The following is a 21,084-nucleotide window of genomic DNA, read 5'->3' as shown; positions in this document are numbered from 1 at the left end:
TACCTCGAGCCATCTTGTGTTAAGTCTGTGTTTCTAGAGCCAGTAACAGTAAGTGAAATTACTAAAATTGTTAATGGCTTGAAAAACTCGTCTTCATCTGGGCCAGATTCTATCCCTACTAAGGTAGTTAAATCTATTCTTCCTTCAATAGTATTGCCTCTAACAAAACTTGTTAATCTTTTATTTGAATGTGGTGTTTTTCCGGATGCTCTCAAGTGTGCTCAGATTATTGTTTTGTATAAAGGTGGACCAAGAAATGATCCGGAAAATTATCGACCAATTTCAATTTTATCAGTATTCAGTAAAATATTTGAAAGGGCTATGCATTCTCGTCTCCTTACTTTCTTAAAATCTAAAAATTTTCTTCAGGATTTTCAATTTGGTTCCCGAATGAAGCGCTCCACTGAGTATGCCTGTATTGCTCTTTTGAGTTTTGTTAATTCTGCGGTAGATTCGGGATTAATTCCGGCTGCTGTATTCCTGTATAATCGTAAGGCTTTCGATTCATTAACCCATAAAATTCTTGTATCAAAGATGCCTCATTTTGGCATAAGAAGAAGTGTATTTTTTTTGGTTCCAGTCTTATTTGAAGGATAGGTTAATTTCTGTTGATCCACTCTTCCGGTCACCCTCACAAGTGAATTTCGGTGTCCCCCAGAGATTAGTTTTAGGGCCTGTGCTATTTTTGATTTATGTAAATGATCTATATTACGTTGTAAAATAGCAGAAACTTATTAACTGCTGTCGACTTTGTCATCCTAAGCCTTCCCTTGCCCATAGTGGCAACTATAGTTCGCCCTCTTCTGATATCCTTGTTTGTTTTGCTGATGACAGCACACTTGGCCCTTTGGGAAACTGCGAATCCGAGCTTCAATTGAATTTGGAAAATTTGTTTGAGAAGGTGATTTTGTGGCTTGATGCTAATTATCTTACTCTGAATTTTTCTAACTCCAGTTTTTTGATTTTTTAGCGTTTTTCTCAGGTTTATCTCCTGTTTTCAGAAATTCACCAGCCAAATGGAATAATTCATAGATCTAAGCACCAATATGTTCGTTTTTTGGGCATTCTTGTTGATGAAAACGTATCTTTCAACCGTCACATTGATTTTATTAAAATGAAGATATGCAGAATTCTCGGTATTTTAAGGAAACTTAGACATACCTTTCCAGACTCGATTTTGAAAATCCCTTTTCGCTGCTTCATCCAATTTTACGTCTCTTACTGTCCAATTGGCTATATAACAACTTTCCCTTCACTGTAAAAGCCATTTTCTATGGCTTACAATGATATTAGCAACCTTAGAAAGGAGACCAGTCGATCATTTGTCATACCATTACTTGATCTTGAGTCACTATACATTCTTTCATGTCCATGTTTTACTTTTTCTCAGCTTTATGGTGACCTCCCCTGGCCCCTAATTGTTCCGCTATCTTTTACCTCTGATCAAAATAATTATAATCTTCGTAATATGACAAATCATGTTCAAGTTCCATTTATTCCTTGCATAAGGTCAGATTTTAATCCTCTAATGGTGTGTCATATTGTTTGGAATAAGTTGCCTGAATCAGCTCAAGGGTGCCACTCATTCGGTTTGTTTAAAAAAAAATGTTAAAAATTCTTTGGCTTCGTAGAAGTTATGTTTATTTATGTTTTTATTTTTTTTTTGTTTTATTTTTTTGGAGTCTATTTAATCTAATTAATTATTTTAGTTTATTTATTCTATTTTTTCAATACTTTTCGTTTTATCTATATTTTCATTTCTTCTCCTTCGTATGTGAGTAAGTGATCATTTTAAATTTTCTTTTGTTTTGCATCTCTGAGTAAGCAATTCATATGTCTTCCCCCTTTGTACAGGCCAATGAGCCCTTTGGGGAATAATAACATGTAATATTTTATATGTATCTAATGAAGAATAAAATTTATCTTATCTTATTAAAATAAGTCAAACTCAAAACGGGCAGAAATTAATCTGAGTAGGGTTCTAAACCCTATGATTTCTAAAAGCCAGAATATAATTTGTACTTTACTGAAAAAAATACATTTAAATGTTTTCACTTTTATAACTTTAAGAAATGAAAAATTAATTATGATTTTAAGGAATAAATATCAGCATATGTATATTAAACTGACAATGCACATTTTTTCAGTAAGTTCATTTGAAATTTTTTTAATGGAGTTCTTTACTTATTTTTTAAGACTTTTTTTGTGCAAAAAGTTTTTTTTGATTAATATTAAACAAAAAGGATCCAACCTGCTATGCATCTAATTCGGGTGCCTCAAAAAAAATTTTTCGATATTAAAATTATGTTTATTTCTATTCCCTTTGCTCATTTGATTTTTTTTTTCTAGTAGAGAAATTTTTTTTGTATTAGCCTCAAAAGTATGTACTTTATTGAAAAAATTCTTTTAAATGTTTTCAATTTTTTAACTTTAAGAAATCAAAAATTAATTAAGGTTTTAAGGAATAAGTATCAGCATATGTATATTAAACTGACATTGCACATTTTTTTCAGTAAATTCATTTGAAATTTTTTTTTAATGGACTTCTATACTTTTTTTGGAAAACTTTTTTTGTGCAAAAAGTTTTTTGATTAATATTAAACAAAAAGGATCCAACCTGCTATGCATCGAATTCGGGTACCTCAAAAAGTTTGTTTCGATATTAAAATTATGTTTATTTCTATTCCCTTTACTCATTTGATTTTTTCTTCTTTTTTTTTTGGTGGAGAAATTTTCTTGTACTAGCCACAAAAATATGGATTTTTTAGAAGAAATAGTACGAAAATTTTCAGATTTTGTTATTTGGATTAGTGAAAAATATTGTAAGAGCAAAAAAAGGATCCAACCTGATATGCATCGAATTCGGGTACATCAAAAAGTTTGTTTCGATATTAAAATTATTTTTTTTTATATTCCCTTTACTCATTCGAATTTTTTTTTTTTTTTTTTTTTTTTTTTTTTTTGTGTAGAAATTATATTTTAATAGCCTCAAAAATATGGATTTAAACAAGAAATAGAACAAAATTTTCAGATTCTATCATTTGGTCTAGTGAAAAACGATCAAATTGTCCTGCTGATCCTACATACATTATCAACTTTGGAACTATTACTACAAAAAAAAATCGCGCGAGGAAATATTATAGGCAGCAGGGTAAAAAGCAAAGCATATATTATTTACTGGTTTTTCATTTTTTTTTTTTTTTTGCTTTTTTTGTTTGGCCAACTTCACATAAAAAAGGCGGTCGTAGAAACTTTAGAGGGGCTCATCTGATTGAGACATCTGAAACAAATGAGACAAGTGAAACATCTACTGCCATTCTTAAGAGATATAAATGATTGGAGGGCAACCAGACCCCCTCTTGTGTCCTTTTTTGCAACCTACATCCCTCAAGGACATGTGATCAAAAATTTGCGATGGTACTTTTGTTCAAAATATTCGAAAGGCTCGACAAACATGCCGCAGGGGATGACATGACCCCAAGAGTCCCCTGCATGAGGGCTGTTAATTATGCAGGTTTACATGTATGTTTACTAATAGATTCGGGGATTTTTTTTATATCCTGGGTGTTCAATTATCTTAAATCTTTTAAAATCATTCGGCCAAGAAAGTTATACAATTTCCTGGGAGTGAGGAGAGGGGATAGGGGTCCAGGTAAAGGGCATAAAAACTTTTAGTTCCTGACTAGTTGTGCTTCAAATAAGATCTTATGAATCGTTTGGATTTCAGGTTTTACCTTGGTGGAGGGGGCAGAGGTAAATAGAATGACTTGATGTGTAATGACATGAAGTTCCAATAACACTTAAGGATCTAGCAAACATTCCAAAGATCAGAACGTCAATTGCTTTCCTGATAACAAAACACATTATAAGTATCTTCTCTTTTATAACATTAAAAGAAATAAATATTGCCGAGACTTCCGTGAATGATTATAATTATAAATTAAACTACCAGTCTACTTTAATTACTTCTTTTTAGTAGTTTGGGTTATTTCGGTAATTTTCATCCTTTTCTTGTTGTTGTCTTGTTGTTTTGACGAAGAAAAACCACACTTTTCAATGTGCATGTTTTTTTCAACGAAATACAAATTATATTCAGGATTCTTAGAGGCTTTGAGAGGCAGGGAGGGGGACTGGTAGTATCACTTGATTTTTTCATGAGAAATCATTTTTTTTTTATATATTGTTGAAGCTATGACAAATAATAAAATGCTGTAAAAACACCATGTGGGGCGGTTATCTACCAGTAGGAAAACATTTGCTCCCCCTCCCCCCAAATTTTAAAAAATATATTTTATAATAACAATTTATTATAAGCCAAAAAACAGGCCATACAGAACAGTATTCTTAATTACACTCCACAAGAAAAATAACATAAATATCAAGTTTCACTCATTGATGTCAACGCTTCATTTGAATATTTACATAACTCCCTGATTGTCCTTTTTACAGTCGTTTTCAGGATCCCCGGGAACTCCAAGTTACCACCCTCAAAATAATTTTACCTTAATAGAGAAAGTTGCTGGAACTCGGTGAGAATATGGGCCACATCCTCAATACCTAGGTTACATCTGGGGAAAGAGTAATCCGCATCTGCATCTGGGGCCACCCTTTTTCTTTCAAATACTCTTTTTCTATTTTTTAGTGGCAGGCAATTCGCTCGGATCCGAAACCAAGTCCTCAGTGTCTCCCCCGGTAATCCTATTTTAAAATAATATTCAAATCCAAATATCTCTTTTACATGGGAATAAAATTTCAATTTTGCAGATGTTTTAACTGCGTGGGTCAAAATTTGTACTTCTTGGTATTTTTTTCTTTATAAAATAATAGCCAAAAACGACTCACCCTGATCTGAGGGTCCTAGCCCCTGATTCAAGATATAGGATAATCCTACTCCATCTAAAACATTTTTTATTTGATAAGACCACGATATTTTACGTTTCGGCCGTAGTATCTCCACATAAGCTGCTTTTGCTAACCTATCTTCTGGCAGACTTAGAACTTTTAGCCAGTACCGGATCATCTGTGCTAATCTACTCATTCTCAGCGAAAATATTCCTAGGTCACCTTTTATTGCCTGATTGTGGGTCGTTACGTGAAGATCAATTAATCTCTTAAAGTGTTGCAGCTGAAAATATATTTTATTAGAACTTTCATTGAAAACGCCTTGTTTTGGAATTTTTAATGAAGATGTGGAAAAAACATTGTCGCCTGTAAATTTTGGAAAATAAATTCTGCCCTCCACCACAATTGACTCCATTTCACTTTGTGATCCCTGTTTTGTCTTTTTACCCAACTTTTTATAGGTAGTTTTACCATTTTGTTCTTCCATGATATATTCTAATGAAATTAACCTTCAGAAATATTGTTGCTTTTTTTAACTAGATAATACCGCCTCAAAGACAAGCACAAACGCTGCTTTTTTTTTCTTTTATTTTGTAGAAGTGTTCATGTTTAAATTCGTCAAAGTAAAAGAAAGATGATTTCTTTAAAGTGCAGGATGATGTGGGGAAAGTCTGAAGTCCTGAGATTTTGAAGAGATTCCGGGCCCCAAGGCAAAGACTTAACTCTGCAAGAAGCGGCAATTTCCATATATATATATATATATATATATATATATATATATATATATATATATATATATATATATATATATATATATTTTTCTGACAAGCCCATGTTTTTTAATGATTGGCTGAATCGGTAAATTGCAAGGCCATACCCAGAAGGGGGGGGGGTGTAGTGGGTTTGACCCCCCTCCCCCAAATGTTTGTCTGACTCGTAAAAACGTAACAAAAATGGATATGAACAAATCTTGTATGCTTTTTGAGGTTTTTTGTGCAAACAACCCCCCCCCCCGAAATTTTTTTTTTAGTAACACCCCCTCGGAAAAAAAATCCTGGGTACGGCCTTGGTAAATTGTGCCTTGACTGGCTTTGAATATCTTTACTTGTTTCAACAACAGTTAAGACGGTCTTTGTCTTATATTCGCGCAGTCTACTCGGCTAGCATCTGATGATTTGCCCCAACCACGCATAGCACTCCCGGCCGAAAGCAAGGAGTGCTTTCGATTTGCCCCAACCACGCAGAGCAGTCCCGGCCGAAAGCAGAGTATGAGGAGATCGAAACCTGCACTACACAGACCTTACTGATCTGTATGAAAAGTTTGTTTTGTTTTTTGTTTGTAACCAAGCTATACGGTGGCATATCTTCATATCAATTAATCAATGTTTTGTAACATCTTAAGGTTTGAAAAACCTGCTGCTGGATAGCATATTTACCATTTTCAGCTTGGTATAATACCGTTCACTACTGAAATATAGTCAGGAAAGGCATTTATTGGTATTTCTAAGCTTCAAGTTTCTTTTGTGTTTTTTTTTTTTATTAGCGTAGAGTTCTTCACCAGAGTTTGAAAATAAACTTTATTTCTTGGAGAATTTCCGATTTGTTAGAATCAGCGAAGAGGAAGCTTCTTAAATACCTTTTAGAGGATATAGAGTAGAAAAAATGTAATCAAAAACGTCCGGAAGCCTTTGCAAAAGAAAGTCTTTAGAGGACCCAACCATCCACTAAAACTACAAAAGAAATTTTTTTCATCTGATAAATGTGTAATCATCAAAAGATTCAGTCAGCAAAAAAAGACCTTTGAGCCGTCGCCATGATATCTTCATAGTTTCTAAAATCTCCCTCAAAGAGTTTCTACTCTTTGCTAGGTACTTCCAGACTTGTACATCCCCCCTCCCTGAAAAAAACTTATTTGGAAGGAATATACGGATCAACAAAAAAAGGCCTTCAAAATATGGATTCTGTTGTATTCATTTCTTGATATTATCGATATAAGAAATGTCATCCTTTCGGTATTAGAATATCAAAAGTGAAAATTTCGATATACTGTAGGATCTGGATATCGATTAACGCTGGTATGGAAGTTATCAGACAAAAATATAGATGGCACTGTGCTCGAATAAATGATAACAACGGAACAAGATTTAAAGAATTATTTTGAGGCTCATACATATACACTGGCATCTCATGTCAGAAAATTGGAACTTTCCAAGGGAGTAAACTAATTTTAGCGCATAATACATTTTGAACCGCACGTGGCACATTTCAACCGCTTTCCGTAAACAATTTTTGGAGCTGGGCAATTCGTTACTTTTTCTGTTGGCCACGAATATAATTAACCCAAGCTATATTCATAAATATATATGAAATTATATATATATGAAATGAAATTTCATACCTCATGGTGCAAATATTTGTCACATTTACAAAAGAATGATAAGTGATTTAATTAGTCAGATAAGTTATCTTTCATTTGTGATAAAAGGTAATCTGCTAATTTAAAGAGGTTTTAAATCTGTCTTCATTATGGCGTTTTCAGGTGAGTTTGCCCATGTTATTTGACTTTTCTGGCGGCTCCAATCTCTATTTGGGCTTTCTAAGCCGCAAAAGGTGAATCGAAAACATTAGATCTGGCGTTTTTTTAAGGAAAAGTATATCAAATAATAAAATTTCTGGAAAACAGAAAGCTGTTTTCAATCGGCTGTCTTCGCCTGAAAAAGAAATAACATCAACGCTTCTTAGTATATCAAACACTTCGAGGTAACGAACTATAAGTAAGGAGCGGCCCGGCGCAATAATAAGCAAAACTCTAAAATTTTGATACCAGTAGGTACATAAAAAGAATCAAATTTTTATGTTGATTTCAAATATATAAATTTCATCAAGTTTAGTTCTACCCATCAAAAGTTATGCGCCTGAGTAAATTTGCCTGCATTTTCGAAAAAAGGAGTAAACACCCCCTAAGAGTCATAGAACCTTAATGAAAATCACACCATCAGAATCAGCGTATCAGAAAACCCTACTGTAGAGGTTTCAAGCTCCTACCTCCAAAAGTGTGGAATTTCGTTTTTTGCCAGAAGAAAGATCACGGATGCGTGTTCATTTGTTTTTTTGTTTTTTTCCCAGGGGTGATCGTATCGACTTAGTGGTCCTAGAATATTGCAGGAGGGCTCATTCGAACGGAAATTAAAATTTCTAATGCTCTTTTTAAGTAACCAAAAAATGGAGGGCAACTAGGCCCCCTCCCACGCTCATTTTTTTCTAAAATCACCCGATCAAAATTTTGACTCTTTCTCACAACTATATTTTCTTAAACAATAAAAATTTTAGCGTAAAGAGCGATGCGTTGAGGAGGGGACAGTCCCTTTCATATACGGAATAATTTATGTTCGTTTTAATGTCGCTCCTTACTTTCAGTTAAAAAAAAAACATGTTTTTTTTTATTTAATCTATCAAAATAAAACTGCAGTAAGCCCACCACTTGTAATACAATTAGAAACAAGAAACAATTTCCGAATAACTTTCTGTTCGTTGATTCATTAATTTGGGAGAATTATTTCCTCCTCTGTTACTTGGCCCTCATCCACAGACTATACTGAAGCATATTCAGTTTTATTACTGAGATGAACTATCACGACTAGAGGATGTATGCCGAGTGTAGGGGAACAAGAGGTTCTCCGAGTTGCGCACCGGACGGTGGAAAACCGGCATCCCTTCGGGAAACTTGTCACGCTACAATATTGAAAATCAGTGCACATTAGTTTTTTTGTTTTTTAAGCGTCAAAGACAATTTAAATCATACCATTAGCAAATGGGTAGATTTATTGTTCGATAAAAATGATATTGTCGTCCAGTGCCTTAGAAAGATTGCGTATGATACAAAAAGTCTTTTGCTTACTGATAGTAGCCTTTCATGTAAACTTAGCAAAAATGATCCTAGTCAATACAGCTTATCAGACATGTTGAAGAATTAACTTGATTTACAATATAAATCCCTCACCGTTTGGAAAAATATTGTAGGTTACTTATTATTTTTACGAGTCATCGAGTATTTCGGCCAAAATACTTCAAAAAGGGCTCACTCGATTGGAAATTGAGAGGACTAGTGCCTTTTTGTTATTCGAAAGAGATCAGAGGGCAAATGCCCCCCACGCCCATCATATCCCATTCATTTCATAGTATACTCTTTGCAAGAAAAGGTTTTCAGGACTTACGGTTCAAAAGTGGGGGCTATGGTAATATTTGAAGTTAAAGGGTTTGTTGCAGTGGCGGATCCAGAGGGAGGGCGAGGGAGCACCCCCCCTTGACGTAGTCTAAAGTAGTGTAATTTACTTCATTAACGCAAGCTTGCGTTAATTAAACTTGCTCCTAACGGAAGTTTATTGAATCAATCTATTTTGCCCCCCCCCCCTAAAAGAATCCTGGATCCGCCCCTGGTTTGATGTAGTTGAAAGTGACAGTTACGGTTCAAAGTTTGGAGTTACATAAAGATTGCAAACATTGTATTTTAAGTTCGGACAAATCAAAAAGAGAACATTTAATATCTTCACGTTTTTTATGAACTGATTCAGAGGGGCAGCAACCACAGATCGTATCTTTAATAAACGAAAAAAAAACGTATCTTTAATGACGAAAAAAATTATCACTTAGCAGTATTTATGCAACGTATTTTAAAGACATATAAACACGAAATTAGGTGACATATAATTGTTTTGGGTAGCCAGGAGGGATGGGGTCCATAGACAGGAAGTAGAGCTCATGATGAATAAGGAAGCTGCTAACCTTGTTTAGGTAGAGAGGGTATTAATAATAGGATGCTAGTGGCACAGATGGTGCACATAGAAGGCTTCTAAGTAATACCTAGGTCTGAAGGTTTTAATAACAGAATTCTAGATCAGAATAACAGAATTTTACGATTAAAAAGTTTAAGGTATCGGTCGTAGTAGTACATGATCCTGTAAAAACCACTGACACGGACAGTGGTGACTCAGATGAATTTTACATACAGTTTCATGAACAAACTGACAGGATCCAAGGTAGAAATATGGTATTTCTATTGGGGGTTCGTGGGAATAGGGATAGATGGATAGGGATAGATGCTATTCTTGTCATGGTAAGTTCGATGTAGGAAATGAAAATACCAACGGTCGCAAACTGCCGCAATTTTGTAGGTATAACAATCTAGTTATAATCAATGCGACATTTGGCGATAAAATGGCCCATAAACTAACGTGGTATTCACATTACGGCAAGATCGCCTTATTGATTATAATATTGTTAACCAAAGACTCGCTGGATCGGCACAAGAAATAAGGGTATATATGAGTGCTGTTATTATTAAAAATCAAGATGACCATTTCGTAGTGTCTAGAGTTAATTCAAAGCTGAAATTTCGGAAGGGTGACTGCTTTGTGGAAAGTTATGACATTGATGACTCTAGGATGAGAATTTGAGAATAAATGTCCAGGAACAACTGGATATAAAAATGAACGGAACCATTTTAGGAAAATAGTTTGCAAAGTAGCAGATGGTGTCATAGGGAGGAGAGCTAGAAATGCAGTTAGGAATATTAGTGAAAACGCTTTAAGCATAGTATAAAAAGCAGGGTTTTGTGAATGATGCATTAGAGTGGTATCATATGAAATAAGAGGCAAGTAAGGGAATTAGAGGAGGCATTTAAGCATGAATTAAGGAGCTGTAAAGTGGAAGCCATGGATAAAATTGCCAAGGATATGGAAGATGCAGCCAGATGGCATTATAGTAAAATATTGTATTGGCATGTTAAGAAACTAAAGGGATGTAGTCAGTCTGGACTTGTCCCAGTTAAAGACAGTATTCAATTAGAGATAAGGAAGGTGCCAAACACAGACAGGCAGAACATTTTTAAAATATACTAAACTGTAATAAGGTTACAGGAAATGACATTGAGAAGAATGTGAAATTTTGTGACAATCTAGAAGTGAGGGAAGATTTATTCTGCAAAGAAGTGTTACAGACACCATTAAAATAGTTGAAAAATAATAAGACCTTAGGTGCTGATAATGTAGTCAATGAATTTTTGAAGTATGGTGGCTGCAAAGTTAGAGATGAATTGCTGAAACTTACTGAAGAATATTAATGAAGATTATGAATATATTTTGAAAAGGGGGAAGCATTTTTAGGAAAACTTTTTTAAACACCTTTAAAAGAAATGTGATAAGAGTTAGTATAGTAATTATAGAAACATTAGCTCGGCGGCTTTAGGAAGCAAACTACTTAGTATAATGATACTTTTTAGACTTAGAGATGCTCTAGACAAAGGTTCAACAGAAGAACCCCATTTTTACTCATAGATTAAAATTGAAAAATGCCAGAATCTTCAGACCCCTGTAGTCCCCATTTGTATAGATTATGACCTGGTATTCAATTCAGTTGATAGAAGAGCTTTAGCGAAGATCCTATTCTTAAATTGTATACCAGATGAATACATTAAAGTGATTAGTACTATTTACGAGAGAAAAATTGCAGCGACTAAGGTAGGATATGAGGTTAGTTGCTGGTTTGGTACTGAATCAGCAGTTAAGCAGGGTTGCCCTTTATCCCCATCTATATAGATCATTTTGATGTGCTTACGGAAACGTCAAAAGCAATGTGAGACCATGGCATTATAAGGAAGGTAAAGCTCTCCTTTAGCCGATTAGTGTTTCAGATAAAAATGTGGGCAAATATGAATGAATTTATGAGGTTCTGAGAGTTCAGGATGCAAGGATAGGTTTGAAAGTTAATGTCAAGAGCGGATGCAGGATTTTTTTTTTTTATAAACTTGCGTTAGGAGCAAGTTTAATTAACGCAAACTTGCGTTAATTAAGTAAATTACACTACTTAAGACTATGTTAGGGGGCGCGCACCACCCTTGCCCCCCTGGATCCGCCACTATCAAGAGGACTCAATCACTTGAACTATTATTAAATGAAGGTGAAGAGGTGATTAACAAGAAGATCGATCAAGTGGATTGCTTTAGTCACCTGGGTAGTGTTATTGGTTTTGATGGAAGATGCAGTTAACATATAAGATACAGTCAAGGCCAAGGGTGTTTTTTTCGCAGCTGAAAAAAACTTTTGAAGAATAGGAAGATAAGTGTGTGAATCAAGACTAGAATATTTGAAGCTATAGTGATGGCAATGGTTAAATATGGTTTTGAAACTGTGGCACCTCAGGAGACGGAGAAGGATTTTCTAGATGTTTTCTATAGGAGTTATTTACGGATACTTATAGGTACCCGTTGACTGACTGTATATCAAAACAAAAACTACACCAAAAATGGGGCTATATCCTACTTTCTAGGGCTATAATGGTAATCAGGGCCGGATCGACTAGGTGCGGGGCCCGACTAAAACTTATTTCATGCGGGGCCCCCTCTACATATTAAATTTTTAAGTCAAATTCAAATCCAACATTATATATATATATATAATATATATATATATATATATATATATATATATATATATATATATATATATATATATATATATATATATATATATATATATATATATATATATATATATATATATATATATATATATGTATGTATGTATGTATAAATTTATTGCCCATTATAAATGTAAAATACAACACTGATGGAGCATAAAGAAAGAAAATGAAAAAATAGCAAATAAATTCTGACAAATACAAACAGAACCAAAACAGAGAAGAACAGACAAGAAGACAAAAAAAATACAAATAGGGGCAATTATATGTACGAGCAAACCTATTATCAAAGACGGACAATTTCAGAGGTGCTTTCACCAATAATCTGCCTCCGATATCTCTCATTTCTTTTCTGTACCGCGGACACTGGACTTGCAACTTCATACCGCAAGGATAATAAGCTGTTATTAGTCCAGAGAGGCAGCCTTAGCAAATATTTCGCATACATGTAGAAACACTTCCGTATATCCCTAATATCTGAAGCAGTAAGAAGAGACCAAAATGGTGCCAGGGCAAGTAGACACGGAACAGCAAATGCATTATAAACGCTAGCTAAGATACGGCGGTTAAATTTAAACTTTAATGAAACTAGTGAACTAAACATATTCTTAGCTTTTCTGGCAAAAAAATCTTTCAGAATTTTACCCGTGACGCGAAGATTTGACCCAATCAGTACACCAAGATACGTCAGTGTATCTTATTCTTTAATAACATGTTCACCTAACTGAACATTTTTCGGGCAATCTGAACGGTGATTGAACACCAGGAACTCAGTCTTACTCTCATTAAATCGAAGACCTATACGTTTATACTCCCTATCGGGAATTCCAAAATTTTCCTAAATTCTAAAGGCTGTTCTACTAATATCAAGGATGTCATCAGCATAGTTAGCTAGCGAAACATCAATACCATTAAATATACATGTGGTTAGAACTTTCTGTTGTGGCACAATGATAGTATTATTAAACAGGGGGGGGGGAGAAGGAACAGCGCCTTGTCTAATGCCCTTTTTTACTGGAATCGAAGGAGTGAGTTCCACCGTACCAGGTGAGATGGTAACCTTAACTTTGGCATTTAGCTTTATATATATATATATATATATATATATATATATATATATATATATATATATATATATATATATATATATATATATATATATATATATATATATATATATATATTCTTTAATATCTTTAACATCTCTATTGGGGTCTAAAAAGTACATTCGGCCATATGAATATGGTCCAAAATCACCTTCAGGGGTCTGCGAAAATCAATTGTTCATTTTGATGGCAGCGCGGGGCCCTTTCAAACGCAGGGCCCGACTGGGCCCAATCGTTCCAATCGCACTTTTTCCGGCCCTGATGGTAATGGGAGAAAGGTTGAGATGGCTAGGACACGTTTTGTTGATGAAGGGTGACCTATTGCCAAAAATCTTTCTTTTTGGTAGTCCATCTAAGGTCACATAAAAAAGTGGTTATTCACCAAATAGGACAGTAAGATGTCGTTAGGAAGAATTTGAAGGAACATGAAACTCCTTGAGAGTTGGTACAGAGTGAAGCTTTGAATATATTAAGATGGAAGAGGAGCGTACGCATTTTCTGTGGTTGGGGCTACAGTTAGTTAGTACTAGTAGTAGTATTAGGGTACTGGTTTATTTTGTGGGCGCACCGCTATATATTGTATCAAGAAACCAGTCAAGATACCCGTCAAACGGGCTATTTGCAAGAAACCGCTATAGATAAATCCGTGGTTTCTCAATGAGTTACAATAATTAAACGATTATTTTTTGGGGTTTAGGGAGGAAAAAGATACCTAGGTTAGGTTAGGTTACGTATTTAATATATGCTATGCTTTATCCAATATGTGCAAATATATAGCCCAAATTTGTTTCTAAACTATTATATATTCATCCTATTTTATTTTATTTCATTAGTATTAACCAAACTTGACTTCTTCGCGGTGCCCGCATAATGCACCAGTACCAGTACTAGAAGTAGTAGTAGCAGTAAAAGTAAAATCAGCAGCAGTAGTAGTATTAGTAGTAGTAGCAGTAGTAGTAGTAGTAGATGCACACTAATGTGAGTATTCCTCATATATTCTGTTAGGTTGAGTTAAATCATAATATTAGATGTTAAAGTGAGGGATAACTGTGTTTCAAAAATCGTGTAGACGAGGTGGCGTGGGGCACCATGTGACACGGAGTTTGCCACGCGTGGTAAAAATAGAGATAGGTTAAGCATGCCATGTACGGAGGAAAAGGTAGTTTTATGAGGTAAAAACTTTTCGGATATTGGGCCATCCCTTGGTTAAACGTTAATAACAAAAAAAAATAAATCCTTGCTAAATTTGCCGGTTTTTTTTTCAAGTTGACACACTATCTCACGATCGCACATTAAACCAGATTTGTCAGGTCAAATATACCATCTGTGTCATTTAGTGAAAACCACAGTTTATATAATTAGCAGTATGATCATTCTCTATCTCACCCATTATAAAAACCCGGACCGGGGTGCGAGTGCTCCGGAGAACGTTTTTGCAGATATAAACATAGGCGAAGTCAGATTAGCGGGTATGCAGGTTAGTATGTTTACGTCTGTTTACATCAAAGTGCATTGAAACAAACGGAAACAGACTAACCCGCATTCCCGCTAATGCAGAAATAAGTGGGAGGAGCTTTTTGTTCACGAAGACCAGAAATGATCTGCGATAAGCTTACTGGGTATATTCTGTCTACTGTGGTGAAAACAGTACAGATAGATTCGAATATAACGTACAAAAAATTTCATGCCAACATGTTGCTAAGATAATTTTTACACGAAAATGATCAAAAAAATAAAGAAAACTAAACAAATGAAGGTTCAAATTTAGAAAAGGTTAAAAGAAAATCTTGAAATCAAGGACAAGCACAAAATTAATTATGAAATAAATACTCTTAAAATAAGATAGCACATAAGAGATAGTGCACACGCAATAAGTGAAGTCATAAAAATCACGGACGGCTACTAACTTTTTGCCACCTGGATCAGCGGTGGCGACTGGTAGGGGGAGGGGCTGTGCCCCCTTAATATCTTGGTTAAACCCCAGAGATTGTTGTTATTTTCATTGAAAGTTGGATAAAAACAAAAAGTTGCCCCCACTCCACTTAATTGAAAATACATTTTGCCGGCCCTAAATTTATGTGAATTGACACCATTACCCTTCTTACCAAGGTTTGCGCAATGCTTGGCATACTTCAGTCAAGTCAAACGTCCTCGTGCCACGCGTGGCACGCGCCACCGGATGTAAACTATTTTTGGAAATGCACAACCCTCACAAAGGCCTGTGATATACATTGCACAGCTCGTGACAGATCCAACCGGATTCGGCATATCAGACAATAACCACGTGCGTAGTTTATCTAAACAACATGGCAATAGGCTAATGCTTTCTTTGTTGCTACGCAAATGCTTTTAGATTAACTGGTTCTACCACAGGATTAATATGCAATTTTTTATTAATGAGACTCGTCTTTACAATGCCGGTTATCCACCCCATTGTCAGTACTAGCTATAGTATTAAAAAGTATAGATCTGTTAAGCACTCCCAATAATTACTTTGGATATTTCGTGAAGACTTGGAGATGGACTAACTAATTAAAGTTGAGTAAGAAATTGCGAAACTGCTAGCTTAATTTGTGGTAGATTTTTAAAAGATTTTTAAAAGCAAGTCTCGATGACAAATTAGTGTTAAATCAATACATTTCAGTAATTTCTGAGGCCACATCAGCTAAACAAAACAAAAAAATAGGAAAATGGAAAAAGATAGAATGATACAAATATTCTTAGCGTTTGTCTTTTGTTTTGGTCTTTCTTTTTAAGGTCTGTTTTTATATTGTCCTATGGATTCTTAGATATTTTTTGTAATACTCAGTTCATGACTGAGGACAGTTGAGTGGGGTCTCGACCAGAATGTTTCCATTTTTCTCTTTTTTCTAGCTAATATCAGTTAAAATTAATATCAGTTAAACTTTGTGTCGTCGAACCAAAAGAAAAGAAAAATTGAAACTTCGTTGTTACTGGCTGCTGCAGGGGCGCAAACACAGTTATTTTAGGGGGAGAATTCGGAGAAAAAAAAACACAAAAGAAGCGAATTATATGGAAAATATCTGAAACTATAGGAAAATTTGAAGCATAAGAAAAGTAGAGGAACCTGACATTCTGGCGAAGGGCCATGTTTAAACTTCTTTTTAAACCTCAAATCCCGAAAGACTAAAAGAAATTTCATGATCTCATCTGAGCTCCAGAAGATCTGGAATTTATTTTAAATCCTTCTTGTGCTATTGAGCAAAACTGTCCCAACGGTCCGGTTTTCTGGCATCTTGGGGGACATGTCACCTAGGCCACACTTTGATACGCATACTGAGTGACCTTAAAGAAATAAAATAAAAAAACAAGTTTTTTCAACTGAAAGTAAGGAGCAACATTAAAAATTAAAACGAACAGAAACTATTACATATATAAAGGGGGTTGCCCCCTCCTTAACACCTCGCTCTTTACGCTTAAGTTTTTTAGTACTTTTAGAAAAAGCGGCTTATTGTCCTAATTAAACGGCCCTTGTGCTTCGGGAGTCATTGTTAAAGAATTGGGACAAAACTCGAACTTTAGCGTAAAGAGCAAGGTGTTGAGGAGGGGGCAACCCACTTTATATACGTAATAATTTCTGTTCGTTTTAAGTTTTTAATGTTGCTCTTGCTTTCAGTTGAAACAACTTGTTTTTTTTTTATTTAATTTCTGATCGTTTTTTAAATAATGCCACGGAGAAATCCCTTTCCCACGGAAATATCCTCTGGTGAAAATTTAACCCTGACAATTACTCTTAACCACTCTGAGTGTAAAATTGAGACGGAAAAGAGAAAGCAAGACATATAAGAAGAATTTTGTATCATAACTCTGACAAATACCCCCAGTGTATAATTTCCCCTGAAAAGTTCACTCCCTGGAAACTTCCCTCCCCATGAAAAATTCCTCCGTGGAAAAAAAATCCCAGCAGAAAATTTGCGCCCCCCCCCCCCCAAAAATGTAGCCTATGCCTACATCCCAATTACAAACACTATGTGCAAACGATGGGCAAATATTATAACTTAAATATTATAACGCTCAATGTAGTTAAAAATTCTGGAAATTATGTCCTTGTGGATGACAAACCACCCAAAGCCCTAAGGGCAAGGGTTGAAGCTATGCCCTGGGGGCATATAAGGTTTTTATAGAAAGTGTTTTTGTAGAAACTTCAAAAAGGTCTCATTCGATTGGAAATTCAAAGGGCTAGTGGCCTTTTTTATTGTTGAAAGTGATTGGAGAGCAACTCACCCCCCCCCCCCTCACACCCACCATTTCCTCAAACACATCCAATTAAAATTTTGAGATATACATTTTGTTCAACGTAGTTGAAAGGTTTGGAAATTATGTCTTTCAGGATGACACTCCCCCTACAGCCCTCAGGTCAAAGGTTGTAAGTTATTCCCTGGGGGTATTTAAGGTATTTATAGAAAACGTTATCGTAAAAACTTCAAAAATGGCTCGCTCGATTGGAAATTGAAAAGGCTTATGGCCTTTTTAACAGTTGAAAGTAATTGAAGGGCAACAAACCCCCCTCTTACGCCCACCGTGCCCCCAAACACATGTAATCAAAATTTTGAGATATCTATTTTGTTCAAGGTAGTTAAACTTTCTGGAAATTGTAAGTTATGCCCTGGGGGCATATAAGGTTTTTATAGAAAGCGTTGTCGTAGAAACTTAAAAAAAGCTCATTTGATTGGAAATTGAATGGGCTAGTACCCTTTTTAATAGTCGAAAGTGATTGGAGAGCAACTAACCTCCCTCTCACGCCCACCATTTCCCCAAACACATCCAAATAAAATTTTGAGATAGTTATTTATTCAACGTAGTTGAAAGTTCTGGAAATTATTTCTTTGAGAATGTCAACCCCCCCATCCCTCAGGGCAAGGGTTGTAAGTTATGCCCTGGGGGCATATAAGATTTTTATAGAGAGCGTTGTCGTAAAATTTCAAAAGGGCTCATTCGATCGGAAATTGAAAGGGCTAGTACCTTTTTAATAGTTGAAAGGGATTGGAGAGCAACTAAGGCCCTTCTCACGCCCAAAATTTCCCCAAACACATCCAATCAAAATTTTGAGATGGCCATTTTGTTCAACGTAGTTGAAAGTTCTGGAAGTTAGGTATTCGAGGATGACACCCCCCTCACAGACCTTAGGGCAAGGGATATAATTTATGCCCTGGGGGCATATAACGTGTTCATAGAAAGCGTCGTCGTAGAAACTTCAAAAAGGATCATTCAATTGGAAATTGAAAGTGCTTGTGCCCTTTTTAATAGTTGAAAGTGATTGGAAGGCCTCACATTTTTATAGTAAAGATGAATGTGGGTACAATGCATTATTATTATTTTTTTTTTTTAGACCAGGGCATTTCGTATCGAAGGAGTTGTCATAGAAACTTCGAAAATGGCTCATTCGATTGAAAATAGAAAGGGTTAGTGCCCTTTTTAATAGTTGAAAGTGATTGGAGGGCAAATAATCCCCCTCCAATTTGCCCATTATGTTTAAAAACTAAATGTTGCCTTAAGATTAATTCAAAATGCACTGTGTTAATGCTAAATCCAAATAAGGAATCTCAGCAGTATCCCAAGAACGACTGAGGGTGTTATGTTCAAACTTTCGGGGCTACCTTCTGCAGTTAAAACTTAACCAAATCAAAATAGCGTTAGTGTATTCAAGCTATCAAGGAAAGTAAACGGGTTTTTTGTGAACGGTATCAAGTTCTCTTTTTCAGCTCAACTAGAGGTGGTATGAAACTAAATTAAACACTGCTATCTGTGTCCAGATTTTACAAGGATGTATGTTGTTAAAGATCACTGAAAAATTTTCTCCAGCAAACAAATAGTAGGCAAAACTATAAAGTCTTAAAAAACGAAAAGATTTAAACTTTTATTTTCTTTTTCCCTGAAAAGAGTGTGTCAATATAAAACTAACAGAAATTAATTTAAAAAAACTTTTTCCACAAAATAAGTTTTTCAAAGAAAAGTAAAGAGCTCCATTAAACCAAAAATGAAATCAAATAATCTACCCAGCGTGAAACTACCACAAATCAGTATCGATAAATAAATGAAACCCAAAAGAGCAGAAATTAACATGAGTAGGGCTACAAACCCCTATTCCTTCCCAAGGCCAGAATATAATTTGCCATTTACTGAAAAAATACAAATTAATGCGCATTGTCAGTTTAATATACATATACTGATTTTTATTAATCAAAATTTTAACATTATTTGATTTATTAAAGTTTTGAAAGTAAAAACATTTATGTTTTTTTCAGTAAAGTGCAAATTATGTTTTGGCCTTGGGAAGGCATAGGAGTTTTGAGCCCTACTCATGTTCATTTCTGCTTGTTTTATCGATCGCCTCCCAGGAGAATTTGAATCCTCTAAAATGTATGTTTCTGTGACAGATAAACAGGAAGGAGGAATTGAATTCACGCTAGTTTCCTGATTTAATTAAAATTTCTGATTTTAGACTTTTAACTAAAGAATAAACTGTAGTAGTGTAGACTCCGATACTACTGTGTTAAGACATGGGTTAAGACCCTTCAGGCCATTTGAATGCTATACAATAAAGAGCATACAGCCTGAGGGGACTAAATCATGCCATTGCTCCGGCCAGAAGACCCATATTTGTGAACTACAGATTTAACAATCCAATTTGGGTCATTGACCTACCTAGAGACAGGCATTCAAATTTCAACCTGTAAATACAGAAAAGCGATGACAATTTAAGTAAATAATTTTATTTAATTTCAAATTGGACTTATAGAATTTATTATATAAAATAATGTCTAGTTTTGGAGTATGTATAAAGTTGAAACTAAAAAAGTCATATACATTTTAGGCAATGATACGACAGCCCATAGTTATCAATGACCCAACCGCCAAGGGCCCCAGTGCCCTTCCCCCGCCCCATTTTTGCCACCTTTCTTTTCAAACTTTTTTTTAACATAGATATTTTTCAACTTTTGGTATGTCTTAAATTGACAGGAAATATAATTAAAAACAAAAAATTCACTTTTAATATTTTCGAACTACGAAATGAGAATGATATAGATCTTTTAGTCGTGATATGTTAGTCGTGAACCTAAATGAACCTAACTTAAATGGAGTTATTTGAAAAAGTGGGGATTATAGGTTGGGTGCAGGTACCCGGGTGTGGTTAGACCATTTTTTAGTTATTTCGTGTCTGACTCTGTGGGTTCTTAGGCATTTGTGCCTCTCTATCTGCGCCTGTGTGTCTGAGAAGATGTTTGCTTCTCTCTATGTCTGTCTTTGTGTGAGTTTGTGACTGACTCTGTGTGCTTGTAGATATGTTTTCCTCTCTCTCTCTCTGTGCCTGTTTGTCTGAGCAAATGTTCGCTTCTCTCTATGTCTGTCTTTGAATGATTTTTTTTCCGACTCTGTGCGTTTGTAGATATTTTGTTTCTCTCTCTGTGCGCCTGTGTGTCTGAGCGGATGTTTGCTAGTCTCTATGTCTGTCTTTGTATGGTTTTGTGTTTAACTTTGTGCGTTTGTAGGTATGTTTCCCTCATTCCCTCTCTGTGCCTGTGTGTCTGAGTGGATGCTTGCTTATCTCTATGTCTGTCTTTGTGTGTTTTTGTGTCTGACACTGTTTTCTGGTAGGTATTTTTGCCTCTCTCTCTCTCTCTCTCATACCTATGTGTCTCAG

The 21,084-nt window shown here is 35.1% G+C and overlaps 1 protein-coding gene across 3 annotated transcripts in view; it reads left to right on the top strand.

Annotated features, from left to right (window-relative positions):
• The window catches only part of Eaat1 (Excitatory amino acid transporter 1), a 225,597-nt gene that overhangs the window by 12,132 nt on the left and 192,381 nt on the right, over positions 1–21,084 (top strand). The window contains exon 1 of one of the 3 annotated variants that reach the window (XM_089106435.1): positions 15,907–15,958. The exons of 1 other annotated variant lie outside the window; for it this stretch is intronic. The gene's annotated coding sequence lies outside the window, so the exon portion shown is untranslated. Of the gene's footprint in view, positions 1–15,906; positions 15,964–21,084 lie in introns of those variants that run through there. One more of the 3 variants, XM_089106434.1, reaches the window with a different exon arrangement.

This window comes from Artemia sp. Qi Xiang Cuo, chromosome 20, assembly GCF_049724085.1.
Source record: "Artemia sp. Qi Xiang Cuo chromosome 20, ASM4972408v1, whole genome shotgun sequence".
Lineage (NCBI taxonomy): Eukaryota > Metazoa > Arthropoda > Branchiopoda > Anostraca > Artemiidae > Artemia > Artemia sp. Qi Xiang Cuo.
This window is presented reverse-complemented; position numbering and strand designations above follow the sequence as displayed.